The 15,303-nt window shown below is 35.2% G+C and overlaps 1 protein-coding gene across 1 annotated transcript in view; it reads right to left on the bottom strand.

Moving 5' to 3' along the window:
- Positions 1-15,303, bottom strand: part of LOC137619662 (M protein, serotype 5-like) — a 61,037-nt gene that overhangs the window by 39,656 nt on the left and 6,078 nt on the right. The window lies entirely within an intron of this gene.

Genomic DNA, 15,303 nt, shown 5'->3' with positions numbered 1-15,303 from the left:
GATCAAGTATTTTGTGAGTTTTGTTCGTTAGTTAAACGATAGAGAGACATTGAAATAAAGAGAGAGAGAGAGAGAGAGAGAGAGAGAGAGAGAGAGAGAGAGAGAGAGAGAGAGAGAGAGACGAGAAAAATAAAATTAGAGTGAGGTGGTAGTTGAGAGGCACTGTTTGTGAAAAGTGCTGACATAAGCGATAAATTGGCCAAAACAACGCAATTGGAATGCGCGTCGGTTACCTTGCCGAGAAATCGGAAGTGACATATGTATGACGTTACCATTACGTCAGAAGAAGGGACCAATAGAACACAAGAAGAGTCACATGACGTGACGCAATTACAACGCCCTTGTTCTGGGATACTTAAGCAACAAGCGCAGAAAGAAAGCAGCTCTTCCCCACAAGTAACCGCGAATATCGGTTGTCCCTTCCCCCTCTCCCCCCGTCATGGGGGAGGCCTTGCCCCTGGTGCACGTTTGGCCGGCACTAACTAAACGTCAAGTTAACAAGATATTTTACAAAGACGGACAACGAAGGGACCGAGTTCCCTAACTGCCAACAAATTACCTTTCAACAGGGAGGTAAAAGATTATCCTCGATGAAGGAGAAATTACCAAGAAGCGTGTCAGTGAGACGACACAGCTATGAAGAAGCGATCCCCAAACCGCATAAATAGAAGTCAAGTATTTCGCATCCCGAATGCTGAAGATGTAGCAGAAGTCTACGGTTGCAGCCTCCAATCTTCAAGAATATATTGTTCCAGTCTGTATTTAAACCCATGTAGAAGATTACTGTAAAGCTAATGTACATCAAAGTTCCAGAAGTAAAGTGAAGGAACTATACGGCATTTTACCATCACCCACTTTCCTGAGGGTCTAGAATTAAATAATATTTTTGCACTGAAAGGATTGAAGAGATACATTTATTTAATTAAAATAATATTAAAGTGGTGCTTAATGAAAGAAAAAGAAAATGCCCAACAAAGCATCACAAATGGTGGCAGCTTAAATGGATAAAATGCCGTGATGATATTTTTCAGTGCATATATTAATGACTAAATTCTTCCAGATACCAGTTGTACACCTTTGCAGAATAAACATCAAGAAACTCAGAAAAATAGTGAGGACGTGAGACGAAGCAAGAGTCTAAACACAAGAAACCATTACCTAAGCGAAGAAGATGAAAACAAAAGGACAAGAAAGAAGAAATGTGAGTAAAAGAATCTCTCTCTTAAATAAGTCTCTCAGTTTAAAAGTGAAAAAAAAAAAAAAAAAACTTGTCTCTCGTTTAAGAATAGGAATTTTTTTTTATTCGCTAGGGTTTCTTGAATGATGCATGAATTACTTTGTATTTTTTTTCTTGTGTAAAATAAGATGTATTATGATTTTTGTTAGCCCAAAGAATATATAAAAGGGAAATGTGATTTAAAATTACGCAAGTAGGTGAAAAATACAAACGAGCAACGTCCCATAAAAAAGTGAGTTTGAAGAATTAACAAACATTACTAACCCCGCTAATATGAATTCAGTAGGGAAATTAACACAGTTTTTGTGGAAATATAGGTAGGAATAACCAAGATAAAAGAAGGTTAGAGAAATATACCGTGTAAGTGGTTAGCTGATATTGAAAGTAGAATAGTTAGTCTGAGAATAAACAATGAGACAGCAGAATTAAACAGGCTATGTTAACCGTGTATACAAATGTAAGTGATGCTCACATAACCTTGAATGGTAAGTAATTTAAAAATGCAGCAAATCTGAGTGAGTTTCAAAAATAATGTAGGCAATTATGGCGATCGGTCAAAGAGACAGACAGGTTAACAAATCTACGAAAGTTCCTATAGGTAAAATATGAGGGTGGCTCGGTAAATGAATTTGCCACACAAATGGAGGATCACGTAGCAACAGTAAAAGGAACAGGATTCCTTTGCTAAAGGTAAGTTTATTGCTAATGATAATTCCCTATATATAGAAATAAATGAGGCATTAAAAAAAAAAAATGTGAAAAATAGCATCCTAGATATGAGTTTTACAAAAAGAAAAGGGAAAATAGCAAAATGATAGGAAATCAGGAAGAAAAATCCTAAGGGACTAATAGCCAAAAAAAAAAAACCTACCAGAGAAATTTTGAGTAATTTAAATAGATGCAGGGAAGTTCGAACAGCAGACTGGAACGAGGCAAAAAAAAAAAAAAAATTACCCTAGAGTTAAATAGAATAATGGGCAGAAATTTAGGTCAAAGACAGTTTAAAGAAATAAAGATGACACATTTAGGTCTAGGGAAAGATTACATAAAAAGGGGATAGAAATTAGGTAAAATAATGAAAAAGGGAAAACATACAGGGAGAAAGGCAGGCACAGAGATAAAGAACCCCATCATGAAATTAAACAAAGACACTTCTCAGAAAGCCCTCCGGCACAAAGAAAGTGAAATACAAATCCTCCAAATAGTGAAAAGAAAAGAATTAAAAATAATCAGCCGGATAGAAAGGAAGTCAGGAAGACGAAAAATTTTATATAGGAAAGATAGGCATATGTAGCGGAGGTACATCCACGTTGCAAGTGACTATTTTATCTTATAGAGACTCTGGCAAATAAAGTTGATATACTAGGATGCAATACAGTGATAGAATATTGAGAAATACCTGCTTCCAAATTTTAAGGGTGAAAATAAAATGACATGCAGAAATGAAATGCAAACAAGTAAAAAATCAAGGGGTATGAACCGTCAGGTTAGGTAGAGAATTAAATGCCAAAATGTGCCAAATGATGAATAAAGATGTCATTTTTTTTTTGTAACATTTCCCAATAGAGCCTTAAGATATCGTTCAAAAACGATACAATGATGAAGTATGAATTTTGTTTGTGAGAAGTGCAGGCTTAAAATAAAAATAAGATAGTCAGGGTATGATTCTACTTGTCAAAGACAAGTCTTTTACAAAACTGGCCACTTTGTATAAGACGAATTTGACAGGAGAAACAGACTCCAGACTAAGAAAGGGAAATGGAAATAGATTAAAAAGACAAGGAGAAATAGGAAGAGTAGCCAAGAATAGATATACTCCTTGTCAATATATGACAGGCGCCATATAAATAAATTAGAATGTCGACAGATATACAGAGAATAAAATAGAATAGCCTAAATAAAAAAAAGGGGAATTCCAAGAAATAAATGTCATAGGCAATTGAAGCTATAGGCTTATAGAATTAAAAGAAATATGTTGTTGTTAGGCACAAAGATTTAAGATGAAGATATAGGCATATGAATAATAAATGAGCTATGATGCTATTAAATAAATAAAGTCTGATCAGTACTGAAAATATAAAAAGCTAGAAATTAGCTAGAGAAGTCATAATGATGCCTAAATAAAAATAACCCGCAGAGATAAAGAAGATAGGTTAACTAAAAATAGGATGCCAGAGTCTGTCAAAAGAGACAATAATGCAGTTCAGATGAAGGAAAATACAAGCACACTAATTAATTAATACTACTTCGGATAAAATAACTCATCTGAATGGCGGGTAATGACTTCTAAAATAAAGGAGTAGAGATTACAGTTAGGTAATCAGAAAGGGGCAAAAATTTACCATAAGGAGCATAGAAATAGGGATAGATGAGAAATAGGCAGAGATTAGCCATTGCAGGCGATAGGTTAGGCAGAAAAGAATAGAAACATCGGCGCCAGAACCTGCCCAGAGAAACTGTCAAAAACTTATTAAAACTTTTTAAATACCGGTATGAATCATGAAATATTACCTATCAGCCAACGCCCCATAACGAACACGGTGAGTGTTAAAATGAATCAATAAGACTCCTTATAAATCTCCCGAGATATATTACCCAATGAGGATAGAAGTTAGACTAGTAGATCATCATAAGTAGAATATAAATGACATGTCTATCCCGATAATAAATAATGTTTGGCTCGATTATTGAGGAGTAAAATATTGTAAGTACCATGGTCAAAGAATACAAGCCATTCACGGCTATTAGCATTTTGAAGAATGTTAGAAATTAGAGTGAAGTCGACGGGCTCACTCAGCTCCTCTAACTATTGACAGAATGATGATCTAAATTTGGAGACAGAAAGAATAAGCCTATAGAATGATGTTACTAAGTTTAGTAAGAATATAGAGCCATAAGAATAATAGAACTAGTCTAGAATAGGGAGAATAGCAGGATAAAGAGCCAGATTAAAGAGTGACCCATCCCTAGATTTGAATAGGGTAAGTAAACAGAGTAGATAGATTTAAGATATGTAGAGAAATAAGGGTTAAAGTGGAAATCCTGCTCCACTAAGATTGACAGATGTAAAAGATTTTTTTTTAGGAATGATAGGATCTTAGGGGTAATAAGCAGTATTTGCTAAATTACCCAAGCCTTAAAATAAAGTTAACCTACAATATGTAGTGTGCAAATGAAATAGAAGGCTATAAATAATGAAGAGAAATGAATTTTGATCCTACATTACCTTAACCCGATCTCTTAACCAGGAGTTATAAAAATAATGTGTGAAGCCTCATAAATATAAAAAGAAATGTCTCATTAAAAAGGTAAAACCCGAAGAAGGGTAATGTATCATGAGAGTAGTCTTAAATTAAATGAAAATAACCGAGTAGGATAGATTATCCAAATAATGGTTTAGAGAAGTTTAAAAATTTGTTTAGGGCATAGAGTATATGTGTTTGTTGCTCATAAGAATGATTGTGATTTTACAGTCCAAGAAGGACTATTGTGGATGAACGAATAAAAGGAATCTTAGGAGCCTTAAAGTACTGGATGTTTGTCCAGGATAAGTCACTTTATTGGTAGGTTTATGATGATAAAATAAAGATTATTTAAAAGGACAGGAAGATGTTAAAAGGAAATATAACTACCAATATTTTGTTTCAGTTGTCAGGCAGGAGACCTAGAAATAGGAAGAATTAAAATAGAACAAGAGAAACCAAAGGTTAATAGGAATGATGTAGATGAATTACTCCCAAAAATAGGAATCATATAACAGGATGGCATATTGCTTAAAGGAATACATACAAAGAATAGGGAGAAATACTTGTTCGTGAATAGAAATTCCTGACATACTAACAAAATACTAACAAAAACTCATGCTCAAGTTAGTAGGACATCCAGTAATCAAAGACTGCATTTAATGATGAAATAAATTTTTGACCTAAGATAGATGTTTGAGATCGTAAAATTAAAGCCTACATATAAGAAGTATAAAGGTCATATAAGGGTAAGAATCCTTTAGAAATTACGATTGCATTTTCTCAATCCCATAGTGGTGGTACCAACGGACTACCAGGGACTCTGTTCCCAGAACTTGACAAATGATAAAAACATACTGGTCTACATAGAATTTGATTTAACAAAGAAATGGTTGATGAGTCTGTAACAGAATAATTTGAGACCAGGATAAATAACTAGACATTCGTGTCTATAGATATTCTCTTGGGCAATGCACCCGAATTTATTAGAGATTAATGAAAACTGTGCAATATTTTTCTTGTAGTAAGAAGGGTGAAATAAGCCATGATAAGTCAAGTTAAAATAGAGAAAAAAAAAAGGGGCAAATAAAATAATAGCAAGGGGTTGAGGATGTCCTGCGAACTATATATAGACCAACATAGAGGACTAATAACAATTACTTAAAGAGAACGAATTTACTTTGAAATAACTCGGTATATGGAAAACAGATTTTTTTGTTAGGTAGATTTAAGAAAGACTACTAAACTCCTTGGGAAATGAAATAAAAATATCTGGGCACTCATACAAATATTGAGGGTAACAAAAGAATGAAATCTTTTAATTATGTAAAGTGTGTTATCCTAGAATTTGAATATGTATTCCGTAATTAACAAAGAAGGTCCAAATCATAAATGTCTCCAAACAATTAATTAAGGGACCACAAAGAATATTGAGTTGCAAACTAAGATGAAAAGTTTTGATAAAGCTATGGGTAATGAAGACAGGTGAAATATGAACCCATAGGTGATTGCATATTTACAAATGTATTGATTTTGTTTGCAAGTTTGAATAAATAATGATGCCATTAGAGCAAAAGAATTATTACTGCATTTTATAGGCGATGCATTGATTGATATTTTTTTTTTGGTGTAACACGTGTAACAATGATAAACATGCATGTATACAATGAATTTTATTATGTTTTGATGATGATTAAGTTAACTTAAATAATTATGAAGAAAGAAAGATTTAAGTGATTAAAAGATAAGATGTGCACCAATAATGAACTTTGAAGTTGAATGTCTCAAAGGGATATTTTAGACCCATAATAATTATGCAGGTAATAGTGAACAATTAAGTACATATGATGAATTACAATAATTAAACCTTTTATTTTGAAGTAAAAAAAAAAGAGTGTGTGTGGAAACACACGAATTGATTTTTATGCCTGTGTAGTAGATGAATCCTTGAAGAAAGGATAAATAAGGTGTTTAATTGAGACAGTCTGCAATTGGTTTCTTTAAAGAAAAGTTTTAACATTGAAATGTAAGTTCCTGTCACTTGAATTTTATGAATATCCTTCTGAATGCAATATATATATATAGTTGAGAATTGAAGTTCTTGAGATAAAAATAATACGCAGACAAGGTGCAAATAAGATTCAAATTTATAAACATGATTTTGTTATGTATTGAATATGTTTCTTTATTATGAAATGATTATGATGTTTGATGATTTAAGACATTGATATATTTGAGTTTTTGATTTTACTCATTATTTTTATGAAGAAGGTGAGAAATATTTCTTTTGATGCCATTAATTAACAATGATTTATCATGATAATATTGATGAGTAAATAAGGTACCATAATGATGTTTTACAAATGTTTATTGATACTGATTACAAATGAGTAATACTCTTGATGAGTTATAATGTGCATGACACATAATTATTTTGTTGCAGAAATATTTTGATTAATTTGAATTGATGTTATGTATGTTTGAACATTTATTTTCTGCCATTTATTGCATTGCATTGAAGAAATGATTTTTGTGTTTACATCAATAAGACCAAGATTTTGAGGTCATAGGTAATGGAAAATATGAATTGAATACAAGTTAAAGGTGAAGGCATTTCCTAATTGATTGCACAGTTGAAGACAGAAGACATTATTAATTTTGCCTTACGTACCCAGTGAATTAAGGGTTAAATATTCCATTATCAAGAATTCAGAAAAATATTATGTTTCAATATTGTGTTGAATTATTTGAAGGGAACAGGAAGTTTTTCCTAAACATATATTGATGATAAACTTATGCAATTGCATTATTTTAAAAATGATTGATGATGATTTTCTTTTGATGAAGATGATTTTGATTTATTGCACTAAGGTGCATATTATTTTGATGATGATGATTTTGATTTATTGCATTGAAATGCATATTATTTGATGATAATGGTTTTGATTTATTGTGTTGAAATGTATTTCTTTTGGTGATAATGAATTATTGATGAATTATTTTTGGGTAAACCATGAAATGAGTTGATAAGATGTGAATTCCACAGGAATTCAGGTACGTGACCGAGTGGTGTCATGTAAAGGAAAATAATTCCTACTAAATAAGGTGATATGTGTGTTTGATCAAGTATTTTGTGAGTTTTGTTCGTTAGTTAAACGATAGAGAGACATTGAAATAAAGAGAGAGAGAGAGAGAGAGAGAGAGAGAGAGAGAGAGAGAGAGAGAGAGAGACGAGAAAAATAAAATTAGAGTGAGGTGGTAGTTGAGAGGCACTGTTTGTGAAAAGTGCTGACATAAGCGATAAATTGGCCAAAACAACGCAATTGGAATGCGCGTCGGTTACCTTGCCGAGAAATCGGAAGTGACATATGTATGACGTTACCATTACGTCAGAAGAAGGGACCAATAGAACACAAGAAGAGTCACATGACGTGACGCAATTACAACGCCCTTGTTCTGGGATACTTAAGCAACAAGCGCAGAAAGAAAGCAGCTCTTCCCCACAAGTAACCGCGAATATCGGTTGTCCCTTCCCCCTCTCCCCCCGTCATGGGGGAGGCCTTGCCCCTGGTGCACGTTTGGCCGGCACTAACTAAACGTCAAGTTAACAAGATATTTTACAAAGACGGACAACGAAGGGACCGAGTTCCCTAACTGCCAACAAATTACCTTTCAACAGGGAGGTAAAAGATTATCCTCGATGAAGGAGAAATTACCAAGAAGCGTGTCAGTGAGACGACACAGCTATGAAGAAGCGATCCCCAAACCGCATAAATAGAAGTCAAGTATTTCGCATCCCGAATGCTGAAGATGTAGCAGAAGTCTACGGTTGCAGCCTCCAATCTTCAAGAATATATTGTTCCAGTCTGTATTTAAACCCATGTAGAAGATTACTGTAAAGCTAATGTACATCAAAGTTCCAGAAGTAAAGTGAAGGAACTATACGGCATTTTACCATCACCCACTTTCCTGAGGGTCTAGAATTAAATAATATTTTTGCACTGAAAGGATTGAAGAGATACATTTATTTAATTAAAATAATATTAAAGTGGTGCTTAATGAAAGAAAAAGAAAATGCCCAACAAAGCATCACAAAAGAAACTGTACAGGAGAATCTTTATCAAGGAACAAAGCATACTAAAAAAAAGTCAGACTTCTTTTTTCTGCAAAGTCCATGTTCTAGATTATTCCCTCAAAAACAAACAATGTTGTATTTCTGACTAAAACGTATATCCAAGCACTGGACTATTTGTCCACCTGACAAAGAAACTGTACAAGAGAATCTCCATCAAGGAACAAAGCATACTATAAAAAGTCCTTCTTTCTTCAGAAAAGCCCATGTTCTATATTATTCCTTAAAAATTAATGATGTACTTCTGACTAAAAAATATATCCAGACAGTGGACTATATGTCCACAGGACAGTTGTGAGACCGGCAATGATGTATGGAGCGGAGATGTGGGCAATAAAGAAGACAAAAGAGAAGAAATTGGATGTGGCAGAGATGAGAATGTTGAGATGAATGTGCGGGGTGACAAAAAGAGATAAAATACAGAATGAGGTAATTAGTGGTACCACAGGAGTTAGAAAACTATCAGATAAGATCCAAGAAAGTAGACTGAGGTGGTATGGTCATGTCATGAGAAGAGATGAACAGTATATTGGGAGGAGAGTGATGGAAATGAAGGTACAGGGAACAAGGAGAGGGAGACCAAAGCGAAGGTGGATGGACTGTATCAAGGATGACCTTCGATCAAAGGGATTAACCGGTGATGAAGTGTGGGACAGAGGTAGATGGAGAATGCTGGCCAGAAACATCGACCCCACATAGAAGTGGGAAAAGATGCACACAAACAAGAAGTCGACTATTGTCCGCCTGATAAAGAAACTGTACAAATCTTCATCAAGGAACAAAGCATACTAAAAAAAGTCAGACTTCTTTTTTCTGCAAAGTCCATGTTCTAGATTATTCCCTCAAAAACAAACAATGTTGTATTTCTGAAAAAATATATCCAGACACTGGACTATTTGTCCACCTGACAAAGAAACTGTACAGGAGAATCTTCATCAAGGAACAAAGCATACTAAAAAAAGTCAGACTTCTTTTTTCTGCAAAGTCCATGTTCTAGATTATTCCCTCAAATACAAACAATGTTGTATTTCTGAAAAAAATATATCCAGACACTGGACTATTTGTCCACCTGACAAAGAAACTGTACAGGAGAATCTTTATCAAGGAACAAAGCATACTAAAAAAAGTCAGACTTCTTTCTTCTGCAAAGTCCATGTTCTAGATTATTCCCTCAAAAACAAACAATGTTGTATTTCTGACTAAAACGTATATCCAAGCACTGGACTATTTGTCCACCTGACGAAGAAACTGTACAAGAGAATCTCCATCAAGGAACAAAGCATACTATAAAAAGTCCTTCTTTCTTCAGAAAAGCCCATGTTCTAGATTATTCCTTAAAAATTAATGATGTACTTAACTAAAAAATATATCCAGACAGTGGACTATATGTCCACAGGACAGTTGTGAGACCGGCAATGATGTATGGAGCGGAGATGTGGGCAATAAAGAAGACAAAAGAGAAGAAATTGGATGTGGCAGAGATGAGAATGTTGAGATGAATGTGCGGGGTGACAAGAAGAGATAAAATATAGAATGAGGTAATTAGTGGTACCACAGGAGTTAGAAAACTATCAGATAAGATCCAAGAAAGTAGACTGAGGTGGTATGGTCATGTCATGAGAAGAGATGAACAGTATATTGGGAGGAGAGTGATGGAAATGGAGGTACAGGGAACAAGGAGAGGGAGACCAAAGCGAAGGTGGATGGACGGTATCAAGGATGACCTTCGATCAAAGGGATTAACCGGTGATGAAGTGTGGGACAGAGGTAGATGGAGAACGCTGGCCAGAAACATCGACCGCACATAGAAGTGGGAAAAGATACACACAAACAAGAAGTCGACTATTGTCCGCCTGATAAAGAAACTGTACAAGAGAATCTTTATCAAGAAACAAAGCATATTAAAAAAAGTCAGACTTCTTTTTTCTGCAAAGTCCATGTTCTAGATTATTCCCTCAAAAACAAACAATGTTGTATTTCTGAAAAAATATATCCAGACACTGGACTATTTGTCCACCTGACAAAGAAACTGTACAGGAGAATCTTCATCAAGGAACAAACCATACTAAAAAAACTCAGACTTCTTTTTTCTGCAAAGTCCATGTTCTAGATTATTCCCTCAAAAACAAACAATGTTGTATTTCTGAAAAAAATATATCCAGACACTGGACTATTTGTCCACCTGACAAAGAAACTGTACAGGAGAATCTTCATCAAGGAACAAAGCATACTATAAAAAAGTCAGACTTCTTTCTTCTGCAAAGTCCATGTTCTAGATTATTCCCTCAAAAAACCAACAATGTTGTATTTCTGAAAAAAATATATCCAGACACTGGACTATTTGTCCACCTGACAAAGAAACTGTACAGGAGAATCTTCATCAAGGAACAAAGCATACTATAAAAAAGTCAGACTTCTTTTTTCTGCAAAGTCCATGTTCTAGATTATTCCCTCAAAAAACCAACAATGTTGTATTTCTGAAAAAAATATATCCAGACACTGGACTATTTGTCCACCTGACAAAGAAACTGTACAGGAGAATCTTCATCAAGGAACAAAGCATACTATAAAAAAAGTCAGACTTCTTTCTTCTGCAAAGTCCATGTTCTAGATTATTCCCTCAAAAAACCAACAATGTTGTATTTCTGAAAAAAATATATCCAGACACTGGACTATTTGTCCACCTGACAAAGGAACTGTACAGGAGAATCTTCATCAAGGAACAAAGCATACTAAAAAAACTCAGACTTCTTTCTTCTGCAAAGTCCATGTTCTAGATTATTCCCTCAAAAACAAACAATGTTGTATTTCTGAAAAAAATATATCCAGACACTGGACTATTTGTCCACCTGACAAAGAAACTGTACAGGAGAATCTTTATGAAGGAACAAAGCATACTAAAAAAAAGTCCTTCTTTCTTCAGAAAAGCCCATGTTCTAGATTATTCCTTAAAAATTAATGATGTACTTCTGACTAAAAAATATATCCAGACAGTGGACTATATGTCCACAGGACAGTTGTGAGACCGGTAATGATGTATGGAGCGGAGATGTGGGCAATAAAGAAGACAAAAGAGAAGAAATTGGATGTGGCAGAGATGAGAATGTTGAGATGAATGTGCAGGGTGACAAGAAGAGATAAAATACAGAATGAGGTAATTAGTGGTACCACAGGAGTTAGAAAACTATCAGATAAGATCCAAGAAAGTAGACTGAGGTGGTATGGTCATGTTATGAGAAGAGATGAACAGTATATTGGGAGGAGAGTGATGGAAATGGAGGTACAGGAACAAGGAGAGGGATACCAAAACGAAGGTGGATGGACTGTATCAAGGATGACCTTCGATCAAAAGGATTAACCAGTCATGAAGTGTGGGACAGAGGTAGATGGAGAACGCTGGCCAGAAACATCGACCCCACATAGAAGTGGGAAAAGATGCACACAAACAAGAAGTCGACTATTGTCCACCTGATAAAGAAACTGTACAAGAGAATCTTCATCAAGAAACAAACCATACTAAAAAAACTCAGACTTCTTTCCTCTGCAAAGTCCATGTTCTAGATTATTCCCTCAAAAACAAACAATGTTGTATTTCTGAAAAAAATATATCCAGACACTGGACTATTTGTCCACCTGACAAAGAAACTGTACAGGAGAATCTTCATCAAGGAACAAAGCATACTAAAAAAAGTCAGACTTCTTTTTTCTGCAAAGTCCATGTTCTAGATTATTCCCTCAAAAACAAACAATGTTGTATTTCTGAAAAAAATATATCCAGACACTGGACTATTTGTCCACCTGACGAAGAAACTGTACAGGAGAATCTTCATCAAGGAACAAAGCATACTACAAAAAAGTCAGACTTCTTTTTTCTGCAAAGTCCATGTTCTAGATTATTCCCTCAAAAACAAACAATGTTGTATTTCTGAAAAAAAATATATCCAGACACTGGACTATTTGTCCACCTGACAAAGAAACTCTACAGGAGAATCTTTATCAAGGAACAAAGCATACTAAAAAAAGTCAGACTTCTTTTTTCTGCAAAGTCCATGTTCTAGATTATTCCCTCAAAAACAAACAATGTTGTATTTCTGACTAAAACGTATATCCAAGCACTGGACTATTTGTCCACCTGACAAAGAAACTGTACAAGAGAATCTCCATCAAGGAACAAAGCATACTATAAAAAGTCCTTCTTTCTTCAGAAAAGCCCATGTTCTAGATTATTCCTTAAAAATTAATGATGTACTTCTGACTAAAAAATATATCCAGACAGTGGACTATATGTCCACAGGACAGTTGTAAGACCGGCAATGATGTATGGAGCGGAGATGTGGGCAATAAAGAAGACAAAAGAGAAGAAATTGGATGTGGCAGAGATGAGAATGTTGAGATGAATGTGCGGGGTGACAAGAAGAGATAAAATACAGAATGAGGTAATTAGTGGTACCACAGGAGTTAGAAAACTATCAGATAAGATCCAAGAAAGTAGACTGAGGTGGTATGGTCATGTCATGAGAAGAGATGAACAGTATATTGGGAGGAGAGTGATGGAAATGAAGGTACAGGGAACAAGGAGAGGGAGACCAAAGCGAAGGTGGATGGACTGTATCAAGGATGACCTTCGATCAAAGGGATTAACCGGTGATGAAGTGTGGGACAGAGGTAGATGGAGAATGCTGGCCAGAAACATCGACCCCACATAGAAGTGGGAAAAGATGCACACAAACAAGAAGTCGACTATTGTCCGCCTGATAAAGAAACTGTACAAATCTTCATCAAGGAACAAAGCATACTAAAAAAACTCAGACTTCTTTCTTCTGCAAAGTCCATGTTCTAGATTATTCCCTCAAAAACAAACAATGTTGTATTTCTGAAAAAAATATATCCAGACACTGGACTATTTGTCCACCTGACAAAGAAACTGTACAGGAGAATCTTTATCAAGGAACAAAGCATACTAAAAAAAAGTCAGACTTCTTTCTTCTGCAAAGTCCATGTTCTAGATTATTCCCTCAAAAACAAACAATGTTGTATTTCTGACTAAAACGTATATCCAAGCACTGGACTATTTGTCCACCTGACAAAGAAACTGTACAAGAGAATCTCCATCAAGGAACAAAGCATACTATAAAAAGTCCTTCTTTCTTCAGAAAAGCCCATGTTCTAGATTATTCCTTAAAAATTAATGATGTACTTAACTAAAAAATATATCCAGACAGTGGACTATATGTCCACAGGACAGTTGTGAGACCGGCAATGATGTATGGAGCGGAGATGTGGGCAATAAAGAAGACAAAAGAGAAGAAATTGGATGTGGCAGAGATGAGAATGTTGAGATGAATGTGCGGGGTGACAAGAAGAGATAAAATACAGAATGAGGTAATTAGTGGTACCACAGGAGTTAGAAAACTATCAGATAAGATCCAAGAAAGTAGACTGAGGTGGTATGGTCATGTCATGAGAAGAGATGAACAGTATATTGGGAGGAGAGTGATGGAAATGAAGGTACAGGGAACAAGGAGAGGGAGACCAAAGCGAAGGTGGATGGACTGTATCAAGGATGACCTTCGATCAAAGGGATTAACCGGTGATGAAGTGTGGGACAGAGGTAGATGGAGAACGCTGGCCAGAAACATCGACCCCACATAGAAGTGGGAAAAGATGCACACAAACAAGAAGTCGACTATTGTCCGCCTGATAAAGAAACTGTACAAAAGAATCTTCATCAAGAAACAAACCACACTAAAAAAAGTCAGACTTCTTTCTTCTGCAAAGTCCATGTTCTAGATTATTCCCTCAAAAACAAATAATGTTGTATTTCTGAAAAAAAAATATATCCAGACACTGGACTATTTGTCCACCTGACAAAGAAACTGTACAGGAGAATCTTTATCAAGGAACAAAGCATACTAAAAAAAGTCAGACTTCTTTTTTCTGCAAAGTCCATGTTCTAGATTATTCCCTCAAAAACAAACAAGGTTGTATTTCTGAAAAAATATATCCAGACACTGGACTATTTGTCCACCTGACGAAGAAACTGTACAGGAGAATCTTCATCAAGGAACAAAGCATACTAAAAAAACTCAGACTTCTTTCATCTGCAAAGTCCATGTTCTAGATTATTCCCTCAAAAACAAACAATGTTGTATTTCTGACTAAAACGTATATCCAAGCACTGGACTATTTGTCCACCTGACAAAGAAATTGTACAAGAGAATCTCCATCAAGGAACAAAGCATACTATAAAAAGTCCTTCTTTCTTCAGAAAAGCCCATGTTCTAGATTATTCCTTAAAAATTAATGATGTACTTAACTAAAAAATATATCCAGACAGTGGACTATATGTCCACAGGACAGTTGTGAGACCGGCAATGATGTATGGAGCGGAGATGTGGGCAATAAAGAAGACAAAAGAGAAGAAATTGGATGTGGCAGAGATGAGAATGTTGAGATGAATGTGCGAGGTGACAAGAAGAGATAAAATACAGAATGAGGTAATTAGTGGTACCACAGGAGTTAGAAAACTATCAGATAAGATCCAAGAAAGTAGACTGAGGTGGTATGGTCATGTCATGAGAAGAGATGAACAGTATATTGGGAGGAGAGTGATGGAAATGAAGGTACAGGGAACAAGGAGAGGGAGACCAAAGCGAAGGTGGATGGACTGTATCAAGGATGACCTTCGATCA

Source organism: Palaemon carinicauda, chromosome 26, assembly GCF_036898095.1.
Source record: "Palaemon carinicauda isolate YSFRI2023 chromosome 26, ASM3689809v2, whole genome shotgun sequence".
Taxonomy (NCBI): Eukaryota; Metazoa; Arthropoda; class Malacostraca; order Decapoda; family Palaemonidae; genus Palaemon; species Palaemon carinicauda.
This window is presented reverse-complemented; position numbering and strand designations above follow the sequence as displayed.